The following is a 19,457-nucleotide window of genomic DNA, read 5'->3' as shown; positions in this document are numbered from 1 at the left end:
TACATTGAATGCCTTTCTTTGATACCCTTTAAGTTCCTTTAAAGCCTCTTTCCTCACAAACATAGTTTTAAGATCTTGAAGATCTTTTTATCTACTACGAGTGAATGGTTTTAAAGGATCAATGATAGTATCAAGTTTCATTTATGTGGGGTGAAAAGTGTGATGAGAGCTTTTAAAATCTTAAAACCTCATTGACTTCAACCCCAATACTAATGTTGCCTATTGAGTGTAAGAATTTCACTGCATATTATGATACCTCACAGTTGAGTTTAGGTGGTTTTTTGATACAAGATTAGAATGTAATTATGTATACTTTGAGAAAACTAAAGTCGAGAAAAACTATCCTACTCATTAGTTAGAATTGATAGCTATAGTGTTTGCTTTATACATATAAAGACACTATCTCTACGGGATAAAGTGTGAAGTGTTCACAGACTACTGCAGCTTATAATATGTGTTCACTCAGAGAGATCTGAATCTAAGATAGAGACAATAGATGGAGTTGATTAGAGACTACAATATCTCAATCCTGTATCACATAGGCAAAGCTAATATGGTGGCGGATGCATTGAGATAGAAATCAGTAAGCATGGTAAGTTTAGCATTGTTAGAGGTGTCCAGGCATTCATTGGCGAGAGAAGTAAAATCTTTGGCTAATGATTTTTTAAGATTGCAGGAAACTAGCAAAGGAAAGGTGTTAGAACATGTGTAGGTCATGTCCATATTTTATGATCAAATAAAAAATAGGATGTTTGAGGATAAGAATCTAAGCAACCTCAAAGAAAAGTTGTTATAAGGGGAGACGAGAGAGGTCATTATTGATGATGAGGGAGAACTGAGGATTAGCGAGATATCATGTATACCCAGTGAAGGAAATTTAATTCTAACTATTCTTGCAGAGGCTCATAGTTTTATGTACTCTATACATTTGGGTGCCAACAATATGTATAGGGGCTTGAAGAAACACTAATGGCGATGAAAAATAAAGAGAAACGTTGTGGATTTTGTAACCAAGTGTCAAAATTACCAACAGGTCAAGTATTAAAACCAAAAGTGTAATGGTATATTTCAAAGAATATCTATTTTGGAATGGAAGTGATAGAGGATAATGATGGACTTTTTAGTAGGTCTTCCAAAAACATTGAGGAAGTACTTTTATACATAGGTCATGGATTATTTGACTAAGTTGGCCTATTTTATTTTGGTGAGAGTAGATTATAACGCAACTAAGTTGGCAAAGATTTATGTGAAATAAATCCTAAGGATACATAGAGTGCTAGTGTTGATTATGTCAAATAGAGTTATTTAATTTACCTTTAATTTTTTGAAGAAATTTAGTTGGAATTGGGGTCTAGATTTGATCTAAGTAAAACTTTCCATCCACAGACCGACAACCAGTCAAAGTGAACTATCCAAGAGCTTGAGGACATACTTTTGGCATGTATTATGGACTTTGAGGGTCAATGGTACCAATACCTACCATTGTGTGAATTTTTGTACTATAATAGCAACCACTCTAGTATTAACAGGGCTTCTTTTGAGGACTTATAAGGTAGGAAGTGTAGGTCTCTAATTGGGTGGTTTGATGAATTTAAGGTGAGGCCTTGGGGCATCGATATGCTCAAGGACTTGATGGAAAAAGTGAGATTCATATAAAAAAATCTCATAGCGACTTAAAGCCAACAAAAAGAATATGCAGATAATAAAGTGAGAGATGTGAAGCTCAAGAAGAGGGATAAGGTACTATTGAATCTGTGACCTAAGAAGAAAGATGTTGAGATCAAGATACATTAAATCCTTTGATATTTTAAAAGGAGAAAGGTTAGTTTCATACAGACTAGTCTTACCTTGTAGTATGTTTGGGGTTTACCTGGTATTTTGCATGTCTATTCTAAAGACGTATTATAGGGATGGGATTGCATCATTCATTGTGAATCTAAATTAGTTGATAAGGACTTGTCTTATGAAGAGGAACCAATTTCTATATTAGATAAGGATATAAGAAAGTTGAGTAACCAAGTCATTCTTTGTGTGAAGGATTAATGAAGGAATCAGAATATTGAAGAGGCTATATGAGAGACAGAGACGGACATGTGCAAATGACATTCATACTTATTCATTGACCCAGTTACTTTCCCTTTGACATGATATGTTTTTTGGGCTAATTTTCAGTCAAGGATGAATGAATGAAAAATTGATATCTAACGTAGTGACCTAATTTATTGTTACATTGAAAGAGGGGGCAAAATTAGCACTTAGTATTCCCTTGGCTAATTTTTGAGAAATTAGTCTAATGTTGGGCTATTTTAGACGGGGTGTTAGTCCTATTAAATATAGTAGTGGTGTGATTGTTTATATTGTTTTTGATGTGATGATTAGAAAGAAAATAGTTTGGAGAGTCGTAGCAACTATTGGTACTTGAAATAGAGTTATAGAACTATGATTATGGTTATTACCATGGAGGGATTAGTTCACAATATTGTAATTCATGAAGTATGTCATAAAATAATCATAGCTGAAGAGAGGTATCGAGTTTCTAACTCGGACTGCTACATTGGAAAAAGTAACTTCTATAGTGGTACCGTGCAACAAATCTCTATTTTAAGGTGCAAACTGCTACACTGGTAATTTAAATATTTATAGAAGTTCCACTGTAGAGGTAAATTAACCATTGCAGTGGTAATATGCAGAATTTGACATTTCTAAAAACCCAAAAATCTTTTCCATTCCTCACTATTTGAAAAATGCAAAGAAGCTCTAAGGAAGGCGATTTCTTGAGAAAATTTAGAGGTTTTCATCCTTGGAGGTAAGTTATTACATCGTAGACTTGAAATTACTTCTTATAACCTTAGAAAATTATTAAAAATAAATTAATGGTTAAATTTTGAGTTTATCCCTAGAAAACACTAACGTCTATAGAATTATGGTTGTTTATGTGTGTTCAAACAGGCTTCATGATATTTAAGGAATAGAAAATCCTAAGATAATAGAATAGGGTAATTTTATGGTTAAAAATAGTAGATATTAATATCTAGTAGTTAAAAGAGGATGAATTATTGAAATGAGCATGTGTTCTTGTTGTTATAGATCAAGAACAAGTTGAAAGAAAAGAAAAAGATAAAGTGTGACTTAAAGGTGAATTTGAGAAAGAATTCTAGGTAGTTTATTATTTATTGTAGCAATTAGACTTTCCTGACTCGATGCTTATATGACAATTGAATTTTGTAATATCCTTCGAGCACTACTTATGGTTATTGACTACATTGTTTATTAATTATACTGATATAGTTGAGTTGACGGTGATGGTGATGGTGATGATGTTTAAATATAACTTTTAAGGTTCATGAGGTTTGAAATGATTATGATGGTCATGAGATGATGCTTATATTAATGAGAATGAGAACAGAAAGTGATGATGTGCACATCTAGCATTCATACATTCATTCACATATTTTGAAAGTTCAATTATAGTTGTATATTTTGATGAAATTGATGAGTGAATTTGACTAAGTATAAATATATATGATTGTGGTCTTGTATTCTTCTTATGTGATTTTCATACTTGATTGACTGTGTTTGATTATAAGTTCAATGATGACCACTTTATATTTATTTGATTTGCTTATTCATATGGCATCGGGTCGAGTTGGCCTATGGTGTCTACCAGTTTGTGTTGTTGTACTGATGCTACCTATGCTCTTATTTTTTGCGAGTGCAGAGTGCATTTTGGCATTTGAGATAAGACCTCGCCTTTAGTTAGATATACCAGGTTCAACTTAAAAGGTGAGCACCATGACTGAGCAATCTTTGAATCTTCTATTCATTATCCTCATCCCTTTTGTAGGGGACTAAGACATCCATATTTATTTCTTGTTTTGGCATTCATTTATCTTTAGACTTGGTTTTTATCTTAGATGTTCTTGTATGATGACTTCTTGTCCTGTGTTCGTAATAAATAGAGGTTTTCACACTCTATTATTCTTTGGATGTTAATGTCGATTTGGTAGTTAGTTTAAGATATTTAATGAACAATCTTTTACATTTATTTAAACTAACAATTAATTAAAGGTGAATATGGAAGTAACAATGAGTTGGTAAGAGTTGATATTAGTATAATTCTCCCACCGTAGGTTAGGATAGGTGACAATTATGACTGGTTGGATCGTGATATTTGATGAGCAGTGATTTTGTCACTCATTTGTATCTCTTTTCTCATGATTTTGCATCATAATTCATAATATGATGCTTATTATCCTTTGAAGTATTTTTATTTTAGGTATTTTAAGTTTACAAGAAATTTCAATGGAAAAAAGTGGAAATGAGATGAAAAAGAGTCAAAAATAAAGAAAAAGAACTGAACATGAAGAGCCAGAAGTATATCTCAGAAAATGCCATCAGGAACCGCTAAAGCAGCCTGAGGTGCACTTTAGCAGCCAGTCAGGCCACCTTAGCAGCTATTTTGACCGCTTTAGTACTCCAATCAACAAGGTCAATGCCTCTTTAGCAGCCTTCTTGATCCCTTTAGCAGTTGGTTAACTTGGTCAACAACCTCTTTTCTGACCATATTATTTGCTATAATGGCCCAGTCAAAGTCAACATGCCACTTTAGTGGTTAATCAAGTGCTTTAGCGATCATCGGAGTAGATTTCAAGGGAAAAGCTAAAATTACACACTATACGATCCCAAATCGCTTAAAACTAAATCCAAGCCATTCCAAATAAATCTTTGGCATAATTTACTACTTTGGAAGCTAGGGTTATTAACCAACACCGCTGAACTTGAAAGTTGCAAGCTTTGTATTGTTAATTTCTCAAAGCTTTCCTTTTTTTCTTATTTTGAATAGAATTTTAGGTACGTTTGATACTTGAGTGTTAGTAGTTAGAGATAATGTAATGATTAGGTGTTGAACTTGGATTTTGATTCAATCTTATACTTTTTTATTGAGTGATGACAAATGATTTGGAAATGGGTTTTGCCCATCTAATTTAATCTTATATTTTACCATTTCTACTCTAGTTGAGCTTGAAAGAGGATATTGGAGTGGGGTTTGCTCATCTACCACTATTAGTGCTTGAAATAGCTAATCGAGGTTGGAAAAGATTAGTTTTGTGTGATTTGGGACATATGACCCTCTTATGGGACATGTTGCTAGATATAGTCAAATCCGAGCTCACCCAAAAGTTAATTTTTTAATTCATGATTCTTAACTTGATTTGAAAGAACAAGTGAAGACTAAACCCTCAATGGTCAAAATACATTTGAGGTTGATTTTTAGTCCAAGGCTAATTTTCTAGGGGTAATTTTCTAAACATGTGGTTAAATCATGAGCAGTTAATTGAATACGATTGATTGTTGATAGAATTGATTCCTCGTGTCATATTCCTTGTTTTTCATTATTATGAAACCATTGTTAGCTTGTTCATATTTTAAATTAGTTTTATCCATGTTTCACTTTTATATATTAAAAAACCCCAAAATACTTGTATTTTTATTTGTATTTTAGCGAATTACTTTTTGTCCTTACTTCCTCAACGCTAGCCATGATATTTCTAGTGGATTCAATACCGACTGTTATTGGTTAACTATATTGCTAGCAACCGCGTACATTCATATTTGATAGTGCGCTTTAGTAATATTAGAAATGGTGTCGTTGTCGGGGAGTAATTTGGTGGATTAGGTTAGTCTGAAATTTTAGTTTACTTGCTTTCATTCGAACTTGTGAATATGTGTTCATGATTTTCTTTTGTTTCTTGTGTTAGTTAGATTTTTGTTTTTTTTGTTATACTTGTTATTATGGAATCATGGAATCAAAATGAGTTTGGTGGTTGCTAATCGTATTTTGATGATCCATGTCCATATTATGGAGGATCCTGCTTTTGGTAAAAGTGTAGAAATCCTCCTCTGAGAGAGATGTGTGCACCATTTTGATCTTATAGAGATTATGATTGTTCCTTGTGTGAAGGTTGATTTGGAATTAGAGTGATTGTCTCAATTATTGTGCCCCTTCCACTAGTTATGCCAATGAAAATGCTAGTTCTTCTTGTGAGTTTGATAGGTCTCATAATGTGGCAAAGGAAGGTTAACATACCAGACAGAAAGGTGTGTAATCAATTCTTCAAACTATCGTAGACCGGATGACAATAATAGGTGAGGATATGTATCTCCTGCATTAATCATATGTATCTCCTGCATTAATCCATGACAACATTGGGAGAGGAATGTGAAAAAGAAAAAGATTTGTGTGGAGATGATGATCTCTTAAGTGTCATACGTGTGCTTAATTCTCAAAATGACATTTTTGGAGAAGAGGCTTCAAGTCATGGTTGAGCCAAAAATGAACGATGACTCACAGGAAAATTGTCAAGGTAAAGGTGGCTCGAGTTTAAGAAAATAAACATAGTTGTGATGAAGAACTTTGGATTCTAAAAAAAAACAAGTTGAGGAGATGTTGAAAATCACAATGAGAAGAATGGAGAATGTGGAGAAGTCTTGGTTAAATAGTGAGACCTATTCCAACAAGATAATGATGAAGTTTTTAAAAACATTGATTTTTCCATGGGTGGACTTTTTCAATATATAATTGAGTCTCAAAGTGAAGACAAATGTGACAAAGAAGAAATTGTGAGCTAAGAGTGGATATTGAATCAAACTCAACTACTTGAATTCGATAAGGATCAAATTGATAGAATGTTACTAATGGTGAATGAATCTCTTAAATTTCATGTTGAGCAACTCCAAGTGCGGTTCAAATTGAATTGGATACCCAAAATTGGAAACCGCATTGAATGCAAAAATTGAGGCATATGATATTACATGCCAAATGGTCACAAATAGTTGTAATGAAATGGTTCCAATGAAGATGTAGGTGAGATTGATGTGAATAATTCATGGTTATTTGCCTAACAACCATGCCAAAAATAATTAAGGATGCCGAAATTAAAGAAGGAATACTAGAGTTGCAAGAAAAATTCAAGTAAATCCCTTGTGAAGACTCTAGTTTATTTCGGGGTGAGAATGTCAAGAAAGATGCAAATTCAAAAATGGAGAGGCAACATTATACAAGCCATTTTTATACATATACTCTCAAATAACTGATCCCCTTTCACTTTATCACTTTTAAAAATATTTAAAAGTTGTTCTACGTTACAATTCTCAGTACGAAACATCAGCTATGCCTCCTTATCTCTCTCACTCTGTGACTGATAAATTTTTCTCCTTGTTTCATTACTTAGGGTCAAATTTAGGTGCAAATTTTGATTCCTTATGTTAGACTTTAAGTTAGTTTTTGTGTAAAGTATAGATTGGAAGCAAATATCTTGGTGTGTAAACCATGGGAAAGTCATGAGTACCCATGAATTATTGAAAATGGTTACAAATTTGTATGGCCGCCTAGTTTATGATTTTTGGTCTGTGAGAATTTTGTGGTGTGAATTGTTGATGTTTTAGAATTGAGGGGTAAATTGAATGATACAAACATTTCTTGTGGGTTTATATGTTGTGCTAGTGGTGTGTTTGTGCAAGAAAATTAGACATGGTGTTGTTTGGATGAAGGTTTACTACGACGGTCTCATTGTGCTAAATCAGGGTCTACTAAAGCGGCACCCTACCACTTAAGTGAGGCCCGCTAAAGCGACCCTAACTGCTAAAGTGGACTTCTAATTCTGTAGATTTATCGGTCACTATCAAACTATTCCAAAACCTTACATGCAGAATCTGACAAGTTATGTATTACCAACTGTCTTGTGGACTCATTGGAAAATCTGACTCTTTACCTTGTGAGTCTCAGAGTTTTGCATTACTAACCCTTGCCCCAAATCTCAGATTAACTATTACCTTGTGAGTCTCAAGTTATTAGATGAAAAATAATCATTTTAAGTAGATGAAGATGATTATCTTAGATTTACAATTAACTTTAAATTACTGTCATGATCTTCTTTTCCCAATCCCTACTTCATTTTTAAAGTAAGCAATAAATGTGGGTTCTTAAAGTTGGCCACCACTAAGAAACTAATTAAATCGAAGAAAACCACAATACATGCAAGAATCTATATCTAGAATGACTTGGCTCTACCTCAACTTCATTAATCAGCCACGGTTCCCACAACCCTAGCAAAGGGATTTAGCCGCTCATTGATGCAAGAAAATTCATGGAATTCATAAACAAAAACATAGAGATAATATCACAATAATGAAAGTAGAAAACCCAAAGGGTCGAATCAAGTATTCAAATAAAACCCAAGAACACAAGAATTCCAAGCTCAAAAATCAATTTTGGAATCAAAAGATGTTTATGAGAGAATATAAAGTATTTAAACTTAGCCCCAAAGGGAATATATGAGCCTCTCTATGCATCTATTACCTAAAAAAACATCAAAAGGATATTTATAGATTACATGGAAACCCTAGAAATCAAAAGGGTATTTTTGCCACCTATGCCCCTACCTAAGTCCCTTAGGTGGCACCTACGGGGCGTAAGTACCCTAAGTAGGCAGTCACTTTTCATCTTTCGACTTCTTTTTTTCATGTTAGCTTCCAACACCTAGTTTCCTACAAAATACTTCAAAACACTACTTCTCTTGGTCGTGTGTCTATCCAGGCATTATTATCATCATAGACATTATACTTTTCGTACTCTCTTATAGTCTTAGGTAACAAATCCAACAAAATAGCCTTAAGTACATGCATATTTCTTGGTTTTAAGCATCAAAAGTTCTATGAAACTATACATAAAGACCCTCAACTTAGAAATTTTCATGTACTCAGGCAATAAAACACAACAAAACAACCCAATAATGCTTAACCAAGAGAAACCTAAGACACCTACGCAGTCAATTTCCAACTTTTAAGCTCAAGAACATTGCCCCCTCTTATTTCCTTAACACTTAAAAACAATTGTTTGGATATCAATGAAGCACAATAATGTGACACAAGAGAATAAAGATATGGCATTACCTTATCAAAAAGCAATCAAGCATATGCACAAGCTACACTATCCAAACAAATAAGCAGCTAGCAATACAACCCACACATTGTCACAACAAAGAAGTCCCAATCTCTCAATAGAATCATGCGCGTCAATGTAGGGACACATCAAGAGAAAATGTAGGTACACATCAAGAGATACTCACACTTTCAAAGAAGTTTCAACAATGTCCACAGAATACCATAGGCTTGCCCTTATTTTCTTGACTTTATCTTTCAGACAGTCAGGTTAGAATCACTATAGGGCTTTACTTTCTTGTAATGTAAGCTTGGGGGCTGGTATGGTACATATGGTAATTTAGTGAATAAGCTTCCTTGGAACTAAACATACTTTTAGGGTCAACTTATTAACTAACTTTTGTTTATTCCACCCTTATTTCTCCCTTTTTGTTCTTTTATTGCACATTTAGGTTGGGTGTGGCGTATTTTATTCTTTTTTTTTGCGTTTATTTTTTTTTTCATTTTTTCTACCACACCTAGCCCTAATTTATTTTCTTTTATTTAAAATTTTTCATACCCACTTCAAATTACGCACCCTTATGATAGCCACTCTCAACTTAGATGATTTGCCTGAGTCGAGGTGTACAATGTCCAAGGAGAACCAGGGCCAAAACATGTTTATTGTAACAAAAATGGAAAGGTGAAATATGTAACAATAAAATAGTCTATACATGCTCAAAATAGGGATCAAGAGATATTTATTCACATTTGAAAGGTCATTTAGGCTAACACTGGACTGATTTCAAGAACGACCATGATCCTTTCCTAACCGACTATCCTACAACTTAGGCAAGACTAACTGGGCAAGTTCTAGATTCATCACACAAAGGGAACAAAGTAAGAATCTCACATACACATGACGTAGGGTTGCATTACAAGATACTACCTATCTGGTTCATGCAATTGTTAGTTATGATTATTATGTCCCTAATCTTAGTGCCATAACAAGATTCACAATGGTCACATATATATACATCACACAGTTCTAAAACAAAATTTTTGGAGGGGTATCATTTTTCTCCAAAACACTTTAAGCACAGTCAAAACCCATCAACTGACTTAAGTATTTATTTTTCTCCTAGTTAAATATAAACAACATAACATGAAACAAAACACAATACGACAAGAAGAAAAATTCAGGGAAAAGATGCACAATAATAAAAAACCCCAAGAGGGCATCTAGACCCACAAGCAGCCCCACCCTCAACTTATAATCATATATTATCCCCAATGCATTAGATCACTACAAAACAAGAGAGTTATAAACATACCTGTGGTACCATAGGTGTGTATATCCGACGCCAATCATGAACACAAATGCAAACATAACAAGTACCTTGAATTGCCTCCCAAGTGGTGCTAGATTTAATGTCGCGACATGATGAGGCTATGTTTGTTACTCAAACTTCACCAAATAGCCCATAGGTTGCCTACCATGCAACTCCTGATTTAACGTCATGGCACGATGTGGGTACCTATATTACTCAGACTTCATCAAGGTAGCCAAAGGGTTGGCCTCCAATTTTTCTTTCCATTTTGAACTTATAAATTACGCACTTAAGTTTTTTCTCCAATTTTCTACTATGATCAAGGGGTGGTGGTATGAATATAGACATATTCTTCCTCTTTTTCATACTCTTCCATAAAATCAGATGGCTTGATTAATATCTCACTGTCCAATATAATATGAAAAAATACTTAGAATGAGGTCCATTACATCCCAACTCATGAATGACATTATTATTTACATCTTCACGTAGCTCTAGTGTGATTTTCTGAAAGTGAAAACATCCACAAAAGTCTGATTAAGTGTTGACTCCTCCAATTTTAGCTCCTCAATTCAGCTTAGAAATTTTTTTTTTGCCTCACACACTCCTCCAAGTTTATCTCCTCAATTTGGCTTAGAAGATGTTTTTCTGCCTCACATAACTCATAACTAAATTGTTGGTCATTACATACATCAACCTTTGCATTCAAGTTTCCTTTTAAGATGTAAATCTCCAAGCCAAACCTATCAACCTTTTGACTGAAATCTTCTTTTTTCTTTTTGTGAGGTGTGTCAATGTTTCTATCATGCTCTCATTGTGATTCCATAATATATTTATCACACTCCTACAACAATGCACTATATCAAAAGGGTAAGGATCTATAAACAAGTAGTCATCATTACTCCACCCTTCCTCTTATAAATATGTCATATCCAGAAGAGTAGCAAAATATAAGAAAATTAAACCCAAAATTTTCAACAACTTTAATTAATAAATCTACAACCGTATTCCTTGATAGTGATGCCAAAATTTTGATGTCACCTAAAAGTATACCTCCTTAGAAGTCTACAGTGATCGATGTCAAAGTATAGTAACCAACCTAGGTTGGGGTTGAATCTATGGTAATACGTGCAACTATCTCTTAAACTTGATAAAATCATCGAGTATTGTAGAAAAGTAAATGAGGGGATTTGCTGGAATAGTAAAAAGTGAAAAGGATGAACGCTTTTGGTTGTAATCAATTTGGAACAAACACTAGGCTTGTGCTCCCCCTGGATTCTAACTTCGTAGATTTATCATGCACTATTAAACTATTCTAATACCTTGCATGCAGAATTTGACAAATTATGTATCATCAACTGTGTTATGGACTCATTAGAAAATTTCACTCTTTACCTTGTAAGCCTCAAAGTGTCGTGTTACTAACCTTTTCATTAGATCCCAGATTAACCATTACCTTGTGAGACTCTAGTTAATTACTAATCAGGATTACCTTGTGCAATTTGATTAAGAATAATATAAAGCTCATCATAAGTTTTCTTTAAATCTTGACCACTTGTAGCTGAATCTAACAAATTTTTGTGTTATGGTCAAGGGCTTCAAAAAAAGTATGAGATAATACCTCATTCTTCTATTGGTGATATGGATAATCTCTAAGAAGAGATTTAAACCTCTCCCGTGCATGCTATAGGTTCTCGTCTAGCTTCTGCTTAAAATTGAGATCTCTACGTAACCTCATAGTCTTACCAGATGGGAAGAATCAAATGGGGAACTTCTTTTCCAAATAATTCCATATAGTGATGGAGTTTGATTGTTCTACATTCAACCATTTCTTTCCTTCCTCCAAAAGTGAGTAGAGGAAGGGAGTAAGCCTCATGTAGTTAGTGGAGACTCCAGTAAGGATATTTTGACTATTTTCCCTTCCTTATTATTTCTTTATACTACTTATGAGTTATAGGAATGGTTTTCACAGTCCTCGATATATTCAGGAGTATTTTATATGAATTTGTGAGTTTGAATATCCTTAAATAGATTAGTTTAACTTTGATCAATATTTTATGTTCTAAATTTCGAATGGTGATTTAGATAGTTTAATTAGATCTAGAATGTGGATTTTGAGTTAGAAGCATGGTTAGTTCAAAACTTAAGCCCTTATTTTGCATTTTGACCTCTTAGATGAGAAACTAATTAAAATAGCCTAAAAGGGATTCCAGTGTCTAATTCATTGTAAACAGTCTCTTTTCAAGATTCTGATAGTTTTATTGAGTCTAGAATATCAAATTTAGTCAAGTAGCATTATTGGTTTGTTTTTATGAGGTCACGAACAAATTTTAAGGGCCTGTTCAGAGGATATTTAGAACAACAACTTTTGGCTCTTTGCTGATATCTAGTGCATGCTTTTTTTCTTGAGTTCATGGCTATTATGGTTGCATTCAAGAAACTCAGATATCCCCACCTTTACATTTGCAACCAGAGGCTCACATTTGCAAAGGGTTGAGTTGTTGTCTCTTCTCATTCGTGAAGGTTCGTGTTGAGGCAACCTCACAATTATGACCAGGGGGCTCACATTCGCGAAGTCCTTTTGACCTGGATAGAATATTAATTCTACTCTGGACCCAAAACATATTTTCTCTATTTTTGGAGCTTAAGACCTCAGAATTGGCGATTTCAAAGGGGTTTTTGAAATTTCTTCCATGGGTATTTTTCTAAACTTTGTAATCATTATTTTTCATTGATTTCCTTATAAATATATTTTCAAATCCTTCTTTTTAAACATGATTTTTGGGGTTTCATCAGGTAAATTGTAAAATTAATTTTATTTGATTTGAAGTCTGTTCCACCTCATTTTTGCATAAATTTCCAAATATAGACTCTTTTTATCATGAGGAACATCATTCTAAAATAAAATCCATTTTTCCCTTATGTCTTTGGAAATAATTTTCAAAGCGAGTTTAGATCTGGATCAAATAAAGTTGATATGGGTATCGTTGGACTACTTTTGATGCAAGCCAAGCTTCATCAATATAGTGGAATAAAGAATTAAAGCTCGAGAATATGCGAAAGTAGAAGTAAAAGAAAGAAAATAAAGAAAGAGGCTATGGATACAAAGTGGCTATTTTTGACATACAAGCCTCATTCTTCTTAGAAGACCCTTATTTCATTAAAGGTATTTTTGTAATTAGTAGTGTAAGCTATACATAGTTGAAATTAGCTCATTTTTAGATAGACTATTTTGATATGTTGAATTGAAAGAGTTAAACTTTTTGCTATGTTGAATTGAAAGAGTTAAACTCTTGTGAGGGTTTAAGCTAAGGCCTTGTTGCTTGAACTATTGAGGGGACTTCTTTCTTGAGAACATCATTTCTCTTGAGGGTGTCTCTATAGATTCGATGCTTGTTTGGATTCTTAATAGGACGTAGTGATTTTAGTATAATCATGATTTACTATTAGTACCATTGTTGTGTTAATCTATTATCCTTTTATCTTTGTTTATATTAATTTTGAGTTCTTAGTGTTAGGGTTTCATTTTTGTACTTTTATTTATCATTGTTTTTGTTATTATTTAATTTTTACTTATTCTATCTTGTATCACCTTCTGACTTGTAGATGTCATATTTGATTAGATTATGTGTTTGGTGTTGATTCGAGGGAGTAGAGCTTTCACTTGATGATTTGGACTGTGTTTTAACTTATAGATCTTTATTAAAGGTAAATTGAGATGTACCTTGACTTTCTTTGAAGTTTTTACATATTGTGTGATTGCTTGTCTGTATTTTGTGAATCATTTAGGATTAAGGATCTTTTTTAGATGAAATGGTGAGCATTTCAGGTACCTTGGTCTTTTGATGTATTGTAGTTAGATAATATCCTATCTTAGTCAGTATTACTATTTGTAAATATCCTTAGAGTAGATTGTATATTGATGTCTTAGTGACCTTGAATAATGGATAATGATTACATAATTATGAGTTTGTATCAAACATAGTGATCTTCTAGCGGATACTTATGCTACTCTTACCTTTTTATGGAATGACTGAAGCTTAGTAAATACTTAAAGCATGTAATAGTTGATGTACTTATTGAGGTCTAGTATATCTTATCAAAGCATGTTTTTAACTGGCACAATTTCCTTTTAATGATTTAGTCTAATGATGTCATTTTTTGAAAAAATAGACCTATTTTATGGAAAAGGCTATGTTTGGTTAAGTTTTGAATATATTGTGGTTTTGATAGTTTATCATCTCTGTGTTGCCAAGTGGTGACTTATATGAGTGTTATTATAGACTTGAGAGAATATATAATTATGATGTTCGAGTGGGGGCTTGAATTGATATTGTTTGCCTTGATTATGCATTAAATTGTCTTTATCATATTGAGGATACCTGAATGAGGGATTTTAAGTGATATTATCAATGTCATACATGACTATTTATACTAGTGGTGCCCTACGATGGCTTACATCATGACACATTGTCATATGAAGTTAATTTTGAGCTCATTTATACTTGTATTGAATTGATTTATATCTTTCTACTGATTGGTTGTGAGCATTATATACTCATATCATCCATAAATGTTTATGAAATTGATACCACTGAGATACATTAATTTTGAAAGAAAATAAAATATTTATAAAATCCATGGTCGAGGTCACTTGCCGGCGAGGTTGATGAATACACTTAATGAGAAAACTTGATCTGTGAAAAATATCCAAAGAGGTGAATGATACACATTTCAATCTTGATTCGTGAACATGTAATGCCTTGAGAGTACACCCTGGACTCCACACAGTGCTTACAGTCCTAAGGGACTATAAGCTAACCCATGAGCTGGTACCTACTGTGAGCATTAAATAATAATAACAAAATAACATAGGCAAAATATCTAAAGCTGCCATAAGGTTTTAAATACTAAAACATTTTTGTATCATAAATCTGGAAAACAACTGTCTTAAAACAACTGTCTGAAACTGATAAAATAAAGATAAACTTGTTGACCGTCTGAAGTGTCTAAAAGCCTCTAAACTGATTGAATAAGAGTTGTGGGATAGGACCCAACTAACTCTGTCTAACTACTGAACTGAATGCATGAAAATAAATATAGTCTGTCCTCAAAATATGAGGACTCACCACTGCTATGGCTAATAATCTAGAAGGTCTATACGCGATTCGAGAACTAAGCGTCTGAACCTATGATATGATACATCATAGCCCAAGAAAAGAGTATACGATCAGTAATGATATGCTAAATGAGGTAGGCTGATATGCATGGTTTCATGTGCATGATTAATAGCTGACTGAATAAATAACATGTAATACTAAAAACAATGCACGAAATCTGTAACTACTGAGAATGCGTGAAATCTGTAGATACTCATGGATATATGATGGAGCATAAAATACGTTCTGAATATAATCTATAAAATAAAATACTAAAATCTGATAACTGAATATCTGATATCTGTATGCTATGGTAAAGCAAACTAAAACTGAATTACTGGACGAGACTGTGGGAGATATCATCTAACCGACATACCCCAATGAAAAAATTTGGGGTCCAACCTGTGAACCCAGTTGAAAGGGTGTCAGTACCATTCCATGAGTACTAATAGTGGATGTGTGGATGCACTGATGTATTATCCCAAAGGACTAAGTGTGTCAAGCCTAAACTGGTGGGTGACCCCTAAGAGATAGTCAAGCCTGAACTAATGGGTGCCTCCTTAAATCCTATGCTGCTATGTAGTTCTGGAGTTCAGGGACTGCTACTAACAACTCTACCTAACCGATGGGGAAGTCATCATCCCAGCACTCGCTCGGTGCTAAATTTTACTCCCAACTGAACTGACTCGGAATACTGAATTGTTCTAAGTTTAACTGATCATGATAACTGACTGAACTGGTATTGCTCATAACATGTCTGATACTAACCTGAAGATAGTGGGGCTAAGTAAAGAGATATGTTTTTGGGTATTCATAAGCCCCAGGACTCGATAGCAGTAATAGTAAAATAGTACTAAACTTGAAGGACATAATATGAAAGCATTTACCGAAAATTCATTCTTGTAGGCATTTCATCAAACACTTGATATTCATAGTTCAAGCTAAGCATGGGAATAGTTTAAATCTTGTATAAATAGCATGATTTCAACATCAACATCACTAAGTATGATTTAAATCAGTAAATAACATTATTCAAACGTGTGGGGTTCAATATCAACAACAATTGAATATAAATATGGTATGGAATTACAATTCATGAGAAATCATGGTTAAAATCACAATTAAAATCATGAAAACTTGTAAAGATCCTAACTTTGAATTTAGAATTGGATATTTGGACTCCAGGGGTGAAAGGAACCCGTAGATGAACACTTAACATACCTGGGTTGATGAATTCGTGAGAGTTCTTGGGGTTTTTCTTGAGATTTGATCTTGAATTTTGAAGGTTAAGGTTTGTTCTTTCAGATAAGATTAGTTTTTTGGAGAGAAACTATGAGTAATGGGGCATATAATGCCCCTTTAGGGTTGTAATTATGTGTTTTGGACGATTTAACGGCCTTGGGAAAAGACCAAACGGTCCCTGGAATTTAAATCACATAAACTGGAAATCCCGATTTTGTCACCCAGTGAGACGCGTTGCAATCACGTTAGGCCACTAAAAAGGGGACCATCTCAAATTTACCCAGCGGCGCGGTGCAGCGAAATTAAGTTGAGCCACTAGAAAAGGACAATTTTGAACTGGAACCTTGGAGCGATGCAGTGCCATCCGGTGCCCTAATGAATGTAAATTTGACCCTTAGAGTGACATGGAATTATCACGGTGCTCCACTGGAAAAGATGAACGTGGTTTTGGTCAGACCGTGACGCTGCCTTATCGCGTTAGGCTACAATTTTTCACTAAAAGTGCCATAACTTCTCACCTGAGTATCGAATTTAGGCGAAATTGGTATTGTTGGAAAGCTATTTCAATTTTCTATAAATTGTTGGGTATTGAGATGGAAAATTATAAGTAGAGCAAAAGATATGCTCATTTGAAGTTGACTATTACAACATACTTCCCAAAAACTCAATCGGTAAGGGATATTTTGATTCGCCTAATAGCTGGGAGTTATTTTGAGGCCTTAACATACATCAAACTAACTCATAAAGCTATCAAAGAAATATGAAGTTCTATGCATGATCTTTAAACATGGCACTAACATTGGTTTGGATTTTTGAGGTATTACAGTATCTCCCCCTTGGGAACATTTGTCCTCGACTGAGACTGGCTAAACTGAAAGCACCGAGGAATTGAAGTTATATGCTGAATATACGTGATTAAAACGTTATTACATGACTGATTCTGAAACATGACACATGCCTAAACTTGTTTTGTGAATGCATGACTGACATGAGAATGATATGCAGCTGAAACTGAGCATGGAAAAGAGAAATTCTAAGAAGATTATTACCTTACGCTGAATTTGAGATTACGGAGAAAAGATGAGGGTACTTGGTCCGCATATCTACTTCTACTTCCTAAGTGGATCCCTCAACAAACTGATTTCGCCAAAGAACTTTGACTAGGGGAACTTCTTTGTTCCTTAGTCTACGAATTTGTCGATCAAGGATCTAGGCTAGAATTTCTTCATAAGAAAGGTTGTTCTAAATGTCTGCGCTTTCTAAGGAAACAACAAATGTTGGGTCACCAATGAACTTCTTTAGTAAGGATACATCAAACACTGGGTGCACTGATGCTAAGTCTACAGGCATCTAGAGCTCATAAGACACCTTTCTGAAATAGCTCAAAATTTTGTAAGGGACAATATATCGGGGACTAAGCTTCCCCTTCTTACCAAACCTCTTTAACCCCTTATGAGAGAGATCTTTAGATATACAAAATCACTAATCTCAATCTCAAGATCTTTTATTCTCATATCTGCATATGATTTCTGTCGGCTCTGGGCTGCCTTAAGCCTCTCCCTGATCAACTGTACTTTCTCTAAAGTATCAAACACCAAGTCAGACCCTACTACCATGGCCTCACCTACTTCAAACCAACCAATCATAGATCTAAATCTCCTCCCATATAAAGCCTCAAATGTTCCATCTGGATACTAGAATGATAGTTGTTATTATACACAAATTTAATTAAAGATAAGTGGTCATCCTAACTGCCTTTAAAGTCAACTACACACGCTCTCAACATGTCCTCAAGGGTCTAAATGGTCCTCTCTACCTGACCATCTGTCTGGGGGTGAAAGGATGTACTGAGGTAAACTTGGGTACCAAGACCCTTCTGAAAAGCCTTCCAAAAGTGAGAGGTAAACTGAGTACCTCTATCTAAGATGATAGATGGCGAAACACTGTGCAACCTAACCAACTCTCTAAGATAGAGTTTGGCATAATCCTCAGCTGAATAAGAAGTATGAACTGCCAAGAAATAGGCTGATTTGGTCATCCTATCTATAATGACCCAAATCGAATCATGCTGTCGATAAGTACGAGGCAAACCTGTCACAAAATCCATGTTCACTTCCTCCAACTTCCAAGTGGGAATACTAAACTCCTGCATAGACCCACTAGACTTCTGATGTTTAATATTAACCTATTAACAAGTGGAACACTTAGCCACAAACTCTCCAATATCTTTTTTTATCCTACTCAACCTATAGATTTCTCATAGGTCGCAGTACATCTTCATGGCCCCTGGATGAATCGAGTAACGCGCACCAGACATTTCTGCAAAAATTTGTTGTCTCAACTCATTAACACATGACACACATAGTCTACCCTAGCAATGCAACACACACAAACCAACAATGAAAGCATCACAGTACATAACAAACTTATTTGAACTATCTGGTAACGTCAAAACTGGTGTTGTGGTGAGAAGAGTTTGGTGAGTCGAGTATTCAACTTTTGAAACTCTTCTCACAAGAATCTGACCATTGAAACTTAACTATCTTATGAGTCAATCTGGACATGAGGGATGGAATAGATGAAAACCCTTCAACAAATCGCCGGTAATAGCCAGCCAAACCTAAGAAACTCCTGATATTTGATGGAGAAATGGGTCTGGGCCAATTTCTCATTATTTTGGTCTTTTGAGGATCAACTCTAATGCCATCACCAAAAATAATATGGCTAAGGAAAGCTACTGATCTTAGCCAAAATTTACACTTACTGAATTTACCGAACAACTGATGGGTGCTAAGAGTCTGCAACA

This window comes from Capsicum annuum, unplaced genomic scaffold (assembly GCF_002878395.1).
Source record: "Capsicum annuum cultivar UCD-10X-F1 unplaced genomic scaffold, UCD10Xv1.1 ctg82274, whole genome shotgun sequence".
Lineage (NCBI taxonomy): Eukaryota > Viridiplantae > Streptophyta > Magnoliopsida > Solanales > Solanaceae > Capsicum > Capsicum annuum.
The sequence above is the reverse complement of the archived record's forward strand: the minus strand, read 5'-3'. Positions refer to the sequence as shown.